A 9,116-nucleotide genomic window follows, 5' to 3' on the forward strand; every position below is an offset into this window, starting at 1 on the left:
TCAATCTTATCACTCAGGAAATTCCAAGGGTTCTAGGAGTTCTGGGCCAGGAACTGGGGAGAAAGACCAAATACAGCCAAGTATTGAACATGTATTTGAACTGCATGGGTCCACTTACACATGGATTTTTTTTTCAGTAAGTACTGTAAATGTATTTTCTCTTCTTTACAATTTTCTTAATAACATTTTCTATCATCCAGCTTACTTTACTGTAAGGATACAACACATACTACATATAACACAAAATATGTGTTAATTGACTGTTTATGTTATCCACAAGGCTTCCTCTCAACACCAGGCAGTGAAGTTTTGGGGGGAGTCAAAAGTTACATGCAGAATTTTTACTGCATGTCTCAGGGTGAGGGGTTGGCACCCCTAATCCCTGGGTTGTTTAAGGGAAAGCAAATATAAACTATCACATTTACTACTTTCTGATATCTTTCTTTCCTCTCCCCACCAACATTCTTGCAAGAATAATTTGTACCCACCAGTTTCTACTCAACTAACAACACTCACTTCCTTCCACCTCTAATGTTATCTGCTAACTTAACTCCAAGAAAAAATGAAGTCTTGTTGGTCATCCATAGGGACGTTTGTACCAGACTGCACAACGAAGACTTCTGTTTACAAGTGACACGACCTTGGAAGGAACAGGAGCAGCTCTGGCTCCAACATCACTGGCTCTCCGTCTGCCTTGTTTCCATAGCTGTGTGCCAATGGAGATACCGGGCCATAGACCATTCTGGCCTCATTTTTCATCAGGTTCACCAACTGGTTGAAAAAATAGAGATAAAGGACAATATTAACCTGCCTTGAGTCAGTCTAACACCTCTTGAGCCATTCACTGGAATGAGGGGAAGCTGCAGCGATTGGGTCGGCCTAGGTCCTGAGGCTACCAAGCTATCCAGCGCAGGGTGGTACCTGGTGGTAGAAGCTGACGAGCCACATACACAGCTGCTGGAGAAATGACAAACTGTGTAGCCGCCGTGATTTGTGTCTATTAAACAGACATGCAATGCTGAGAACTATCCAGAATAAAATAAGAGATGGCAGGATTGAGGTCATTATCAAAATCACACAGTCATTAAAGGCTGAGCAGAAATATTAAGATGTACTAGCATTTCTGGCCACATATACAGTTAATGCCATGGCCAAGTGGGCCTCAGGAGTGTGTGGTGCCTGAGCTGTTTGTTTGGAAGGGATGCCCAATGTGGCCAGGTGTCTGTGATTAGTAAGTCCACGCACTTGTCGCTCTTTTGCCTCTGGAAAGCTCTTTTAATTACAAAACCTCTTAATTCAGGTACAAACCCCTAGAGTTAGTTACAAGGTAATACCGCTGGAAGAAGCAGTTAGCAAATAACTTTGAACAAAAAACCCCTCCAGCACCAGAACCAGAAAATGGCTAGGAATTTGGGGCTTGTGGAAGGAGGAGGAGATACAGGGACAATAAGGTGTGGCCAGCTTGAATTTAGCACCCAAGAATATCACACAGCAGGACAGGGCTTTTAAGTTTCCCAGTTTCCAAATCACCAGAAAAGTGGGGCTGAGAAGATTTGTTGAGGAATTGCCCTGTGTCAGGCGTGCTAAATACAGGCAAACCTGGCATTTTACGTTACTGCATTCTACAGGAGCTGCGTTTTTTACAAATTGAAGGCAAGATGCTTCACCAGCAAAAGGATTACAGCTCACGTTATTGCTATACTCGCTTTATTGCGGTGCTCCGGAACCAAACCTGCAATATCTCTGAGGTCTCCCTGGACTCCCTAGTATTTAGTTCACCCTCCTGTTTTACAGACGAGAAAGAAGGCTCAGAGAGCATAAAGGCCCTGCCCAAGTTTACCCAACTTTGGAACTTTCACCCAGGCCTATCTGCTTGGTTTCAAAGCGCTGCAGGTGGGCAGTTAATAAAGAGGGAACTTGTGGCAGAAACTACTTTTGACTTCCTAGCTGGTATCCTTTCTGCAGAGCATACCATCTTGCTTGTGAGCCACAATGTTGAACAAAGCATTTTCACAACAGTGACATGCTTTTTTACTTTACAACATCCTAAGGTAGACAGCAGGCAGATGATTTTTCCTGTTTATTAACTAAAGGATCCAAGTCTCTGAAGGAGTAAACTTAGCCCAGTAAAAATGTCATTCTGAGACCCCTGGAAACACCTTGCTTCAGCTTTTAGTACACTAGCTTCCTTATGCATGGGGATACATTCCAAGACCCCCAGCGGAGGCCTGAAACTATGCATAATACTGAAAGCTATATATGTTGTTTTTTCTTACACAGTCATGCCAATGAAAATGTTTAATTTATAAATTAGGTAATTTCAGAGATAGAAGATTTATTCTTACCATAGATCTTAGCCACCTCAGCATACGACGTTTTTTCTTTCCTTATAAAGTCAAGAGCTTTCACTTAAAGGAAGCACTTCATGGCTTCTCGTTAGCATATCCGAGTGGCCAGCTTCCCTACTCTTGCACTCTGGGCCATTATTAAGTAAAATAAAGTGACTTGAACACAAGCACCGTGTTATGTCGTCAGTAGATCTGACAACCAAGGTGCTAAGTGGCTAATGGGCGGAAAAGCCGGCGTGGAGACGCTGGGCCAAGGGAGGATTCACGCACTGGGCGCAACGGAGCAGGTGTCGCGAGATTTCATCACTATTCAGCACAGGTGTGCAATTTAAAACGTATGAATTGTTTGTTTCTGGAATTTTCCATTTAATACTTTTGGACCACAGCTGACCCAGGGGGACTGAAAGCACGGAAAGAGAAACCTCAGATAAGGGGGGATGACTGGAGTCCGCCTTCCCCTAACTCAGCTGATGCTAGAGCCAGCAGCAGGCTGGCTGTTTTCTAGTGAACTCGTTCCTCTCCTCTCCCCCTTTTCAGCTCCCTTTCCTCAGAACTGTTTTATATTCTGAGCCCTGACCTTATTTTCAGTCTCTCATAAAGAAAAGCAGTTACATTAGGACTGAGCAACTCTGTCTGCCTTGTTCCTCATCTCAGACTGTATTTTTACATCATCAAGTAAATTAAAAGCCATACATTAGGTGTACTTGCATTATGGAAAACTCATTTAAAATTCTGTTTAGCACACATTTGCAGAACTTTTGCTGATTCAATGAATACCACATTTACCAGTCAGGTGTAAATCAGCATTCTGCTCTGAGGAATACTTTAGGGCTGACTGACCTAACAGGGTCCATTTTGTACTTCCTCAAGTTTCAAGTTCTCTCTCTGCCTCTTCCTCTGAGTAGGTGAAGGAGGGAGGAATGAGCTCAAGAAAGCCATGTGAGCCAGTGGGACTCTTGGCCATAACGTCACACTTTGAGGAGAAGAGGGAGATGTCCCATCCTTGGATGACAACACCCTCCACAGAATAACTGCAATAATGATGATGTTATCAATACCCAGGACCAGCTTCTGGGGTGTGTGACTTGTACAACTACAAAGCGCTCCGCTCTGAGAAGGGCCCCATGCTTAGTTTAATGCTCTGCTGTCACCATCTTGAAATTCTGAATAATTTTTAACAAGGGCCCCTGTGTTTTCATTTTGCACTGGGCCCCACAAATTGCACCACCAGTTTTATCAATAGTCACTCCTTAGTGACGGTTTTCCCCAAGTCAGACATTGAGCTAATGTTTCTCTTGTGTTATCTAATTTAATCCTCATAATATTCAGTTACTCAATACATTTTGGGACACCTTTGAGGTGCTGAACACTGTGCAAGGCCCCACAATGGGACCTTGGTTATTCTGGAATAACCATGACAGACATGGTTCCTGACTTCATGAAACTTGCATTCAAAACTAATATAGACAAAACTAATTTCAGATTGCAGTAACTGCCCTCAGAGAAAAACATAATAAAGGACTGAGGTAAATATAATATGATGGGTCCACATGAAGTTAGGGAGCCAGGAGAAACCGCTTCTGAGTGCCTAAGAAATAAGAACTCTAGTGAGCATTTCACAGATGAGAAAATTGAATCTCAGATAGTATATGGACTTAGGCCACAAAGTCACATAAGAGCAGCTTTGAAGTCAAGTCTGTCTGATTTAGTGGCCAGTGTCCTAGAACAAAGCTCTTGAAATTTTATATGCATAGAAACCCCTGGGGATTAGACTGTAGATTCTGATTCAGTAGGTCTGGAATGATGCTGATCCTGCTGAGTCCAGGCCCACACTCTGAGTACGAGACCCTAGACACCTGCGCTAGGGGACTATGCTGGGGGGTGGCCACCAGACAGATGCATGGGCCTGAGACATGGAGGACCAGCTCTCATTGTGGGAGTCTGATGGGACTTGGTGCCTATGGACAGGTCCAGAGGGGCAGAGAAGGAATTCGGGGGCCATGACTCCTAAGGGTTCCACGGATACGTAACTTTGGGGAAAAGAATAAAAACAGCGCCATAATAGTTTCTGACCAAGAACTTGGAAGGACAGAAGTGATCAACAACAATAACAAAAAAAGGAGCTTCCTTCTCCTCTACAGATTCTGCCCTGATTGCAAAGCCTAGGTTTCTTACCTTAAGTGTTAAGAAATGTTTCTTTCTCAACACTTGCTACAGGTATGCGCAAACATAATCTCTCCCACTGTACCTTAACCTCAATTTCTTTTACAAAGTGCTTTATAAAGATAGAGTGTAACCAGTTACCATTGCCCCATATTTAAGTCAGTTTCAAGTCATCTTTAGATTTCTAAATTCTAATTTAAATATCTCACTCCTGTTTATTTTTGTTCTTATAGGAGTGTGGAAGTCATTTTTAAAAATCGCTATATAATCTTTTTTTTTATTCTTCTGTGGCTTTTATGAGCCATATGACATTATAATATCTGACTAATTCATAGCAAAAATAACCACCTCTCAGCCCTCATGGAACATATTTCTTTTATTCCCCCACAATGTATTAAACGTATGGTCAACTCTGAATGCCAGGTCTTTTTCTACTAGTATATGCATGTGTTAAGTTTCTCAGTTCTCATTACTGAAACCATGGTGATTAACACAGTAACTGGCACATAGAAGGTGATTAATATCTGTTGAATGAGTGTATAAACAACCGTGAACTAGTTTCTGCTGAACTATAACCTGCGTTCAAAGAATATTCCTGTCTTTCAGATCATTAGGAACCTCCCTGAAGTGGAAAATGTCTTTGCTTAAAGCAAAAATGTGGATGCAGAATTGGCTGGTGGCATCCAATAAATATTTTTCATCAGCAGTGGTTGACAAAAGAGTGTGTAGAATCTGTAATTTTTGAGAAGACAGAAAGAAAAGAGAGGCTGGGAAACAGCTTTAGGAGTCAGGCAGCCACGCTTCAGCTATGGCCATTCCACCCACCCCCCAGCCCTGCCCTCCAAACAAACTGTGTGGCTGGGGAATTCATTAGACCTCTCTGGGCTTTAGTAATATTAGGGAAAAAAAGAAAAAGAAAAAAGAAAGAAGATCTCTAAGGATCTCTTTAGCACTGACAATCTGTGCGTCCACATGAACATTTAGATCAGGGTTTTGAAAATAGAAACCAGTGTCAAAAGGGAAAGATTTGTAGAGAAATACAAAAGTACCTACCAAAGAGAATCCTTGGACAAAAACAGCTCTTGCTTTCTACCCAGGAGTCACAGTTCCTACCTTGCAGTCATTGCAATGGTCTTTGTCAACACAATTTCCTATTTGACCAGCTTTTGTTCTTCAGAAGCGTTGAGCTATATAGGGTCCAGCACAAATAACGCCCCTGTTTTATTACAAAATCATAAGCATGTCATTTGGTAACATAACAATATCACACTCAAGCACACCGTATGACATTTGAGGTGAAATGTTCAAATTAAAACTGTACATTATTACCCCATAGTATTACCCTACCGCCCACACTCAAGCAGGCCCTGCCGGACCCTGTGTGTTGGGTCCTCTCACACCGTTTGGCTCAGCCTCTGCCCAAGTGTGGTGGGAAAGGTCACGGTTGTCCTCCAGGTGCGGTCAACGTACCTGCCCAGCTCTGCTCCTCACGTGCACTCATCCCCGGTCAGGCTCATTTCACAAGCACAACCATCTGACACAAAGGTGCGTAATTAAACACCCCGTGGGTTTCAACTCTGTTCTTCAAGGTATTGCCTGCCTGAATCCCGGCTCCCCTGTCCTTTCCTTCAGCTAAATCACCTCCTCCTCCCTGGGGGGCATCTCCTGCATTTGCCCCTGGGACAGGGTGAGGTTTGGGTTCCTGCAGAGAAATACGTCAACACCAGCCAGCCCCCATTTGCCTCTGCTCCTTCCTGCCTGCCCCCTACCAGGAGCCCGTTGTTTGGTTTTTTTGTTTTTTGTTTTTTGTTTTTGGCCAAAAATTTTGTTTTTGCCTGTTTCCAATCCAATACACAAGCTTCCCACAGGTACCTAATGTGCCATCTGCATTTTAGCGAATATCATCCGTGCATTCAGCCCAAATCAAGGGCTTTTCTCTCAGCATCTGGAATTTGTAGGTCTGCTGGGGGCATTGGCAGAGCAAAGCACAAGGGGAATAAAAGAGCATCTGTGAAACGGAATAATCTAAGGACAGAGCCCAATGAGCTTTGGAGCAAACACAGGAGAAAAGCTGGCTGCAATTAAAGAAAGGGAAGCAAATGAAGGTGGATTGTGGATCTTGTATGGGCCCAGCAATGTGCCGAACACATGTAATGTCAGCTAATCATCTCAATGACTGCAGTGCCAGCCACACCGTGGAGATACTGCGGGTTCGGTTCCAGACCACAGAAGTACAGTGTGTCATAATCTTTTTGCTGGTGGAGGGTCTTGTCTTCAATTTGTAAAAAGAACACAGCAATCTGTGAACAGAAATAAAGCAAAGTGTAACAAAACAAGGTTTGCTTGAGTGAGTGAGTTTCAGTGTAGAGATGGAGGAAGTGAGGCTGGGAGAGAAAAGGTAACTTGCCCAAAGTCAAGTAGCTAAGAAGTGGGTTCAAACCCAGGCCAGCTCAACTTGAAAAGTCATGTTTTCTTTTTCTTTCTTTCTTTCTTTTTTTTTTTTTTTTGAATCAAACTGCTATAGGTGGACAAAAAAGAAAGAATGTGAGGACAAATGGAGGAAAGGAGGAGAGACAGGAAAGGAGAGGGGAAAAAGAGAGAAAAAAGAAGAGAGTGAAGGGAGGAGCTAAGTGATCCAGATCTCACAGCTACTAAGTGAGGGTCTTTACCTCCTAAATTTAGGTAATTTAACACACATTATACAAGGTAAATTATGAACACCTTACCATATCAGTGGTTTAAACATAATTTATATTCAGTAGTAATTATCAAAGTACCCACAGGCTGTGGAGAGTCCCCGAAACACTTCAAGGAAGTCCAAGAGGTCAAAACTATGATTGCAATATTAATACATTAAGACTCTACTCACCCCTTTCATCTGACATTTGGACGGATGATACAAAAGCAATGGAAGCTAAAAGGTACCAGCTCCCCTTGAAAAAATAGCTGAGTCAGGGACTGGGGCAGAATAGGTACAAGATGAGCTGGGAGACAGTCCAGCAGAAAGTAAGGAGGTGCTCAGGAAAGAAAAAGTGATTGGAACATGTCACAGTGACACAGAAGGCAGCTCGGAGGGCTTAGAAGTGGCTATATCTGGGATGTGTTATGGGCAATTGAAAACATAGGAATTTATGAGTTTATATCGTTAAAAGGTAGGTAGATGGATGGATGAATAGATGATAGATACATAGATAAATGCAATAGATGATCAGATAGATGCATAATCTGAATCAAATCACAATGAATGAAACATCAGACAAATCCAAAATGAAGAATTTTTCTTTTTACCCCCCAATGGAGGCATAAAGGAGTCTTTTTGGTTTCTGGACCCAATTTTCACATGTAGGGGAGGTTTCTCCCCAACACCAACAAACAATTCTCAGACACCAGCACAGCATCGAAGAATTCAACCCAGTCCTGACACTACAGGGAGATGGCATAGGAATCTGCAGGTTAAGGACTCAGCCCCACAGCATTGTCCGCCACCCTGACACAACACTTCCCATGCTAACTGCAAGCCCAGACTCTCGTCCGTGCTTCTGATGAACCAGCCATAGCCTGGAGGTCCAAGGATGTCCTCCAGCTCAGGTTGCCTATTGCAAGCCCAGTAGCTCTCTGTACTTCTGACCAAATGGCTGTAAATCAGAGATTCCCCACCTGCATTTGTGGATTCAATTAATTTGCTAGAATGGCTTACAAAACTCAGAGAAACACGTAACTTATGAGAACACTGGTTTATTATAAAATGACATAATTCAGGAACAGATGGAAGCAATTCACACGGCAAGGTATGTAGGAAGGGCCAGGGAGCTCCAATGTCCTCTTCAGGGGAGCCCTTCTCCCAGCATCTCCACATATTAACCGACCTAAAAGCCCTCCAAAACCCATCCTTTCGGGATTTTATGAAGCTTTCATTTTGTAGGCATGACTGGGTAAATCACTGGCCACTAGGGACTGATTCAATCTCCAGCCTCTCTCTCTTCTCTGGAGGTCAGGGGGTGGGACTGGAAGTTTCCACCCTAGAATCACACAGTTGGTTCTCCTGACAACCAGCCCCCATTCATAGGTGTTTCCAAAAGGTGTCTCATTAACATAATGAAAGATGCCCTTATCATTTTTTTAAATTGCTATTTCAAGTACAGTTGTCTCCATTTTCCTGCCACCCTTTATCCTTGCCACACCAACCACTTCCATCACTTGGAAAATTCCATGTGCTTCAGGAGCCGTGAGCCAGGAATTATAAATATATTTTGGTTATTTAAAAAACCAAATATTTTTTCATATCAATCACAATATTGCAAAGAGTGCATGGCCTTTACTCTAAAAAATGTCAGCGTCTCAAAAACACAACAAAAAAATGGCTGTGGAAGTACATTTTAAATTAAGGAGGCTAAAGAGACGAGAAAAAAATGTAATACCTGACCTCACACTGGATCTTGCACACATAAATGACCTCATTCGGTCAACTGCCAAAACTGGAATCTGGGCAATAGAAATGTTGTATCAATGTAGCTTTATAAAGTTAATGACTGCACTGTGGCTATTGCAGAGAATATCCTTCTTAGGAACCACACACTGAAATACTGCAGGCTAAGTGGCAATGAT

Source organism: Pteronotus mesoamericanus, unplaced genomic scaffold, assembly GCF_021234165.1.
Source record: "Pteronotus mesoamericanus isolate MK-2021 breed Mesoamerican mustached bat unplaced genomic scaffold, CSHL_Meso_final scaffold_174, whole genome shotgun sequence".
In the NCBI taxonomy this organism is placed as follows: Eukaryota; Metazoa; Chordata; class Mammalia; order Chiroptera; family Mormoopidae; genus Pteronotus; species Pteronotus mesoamericanus.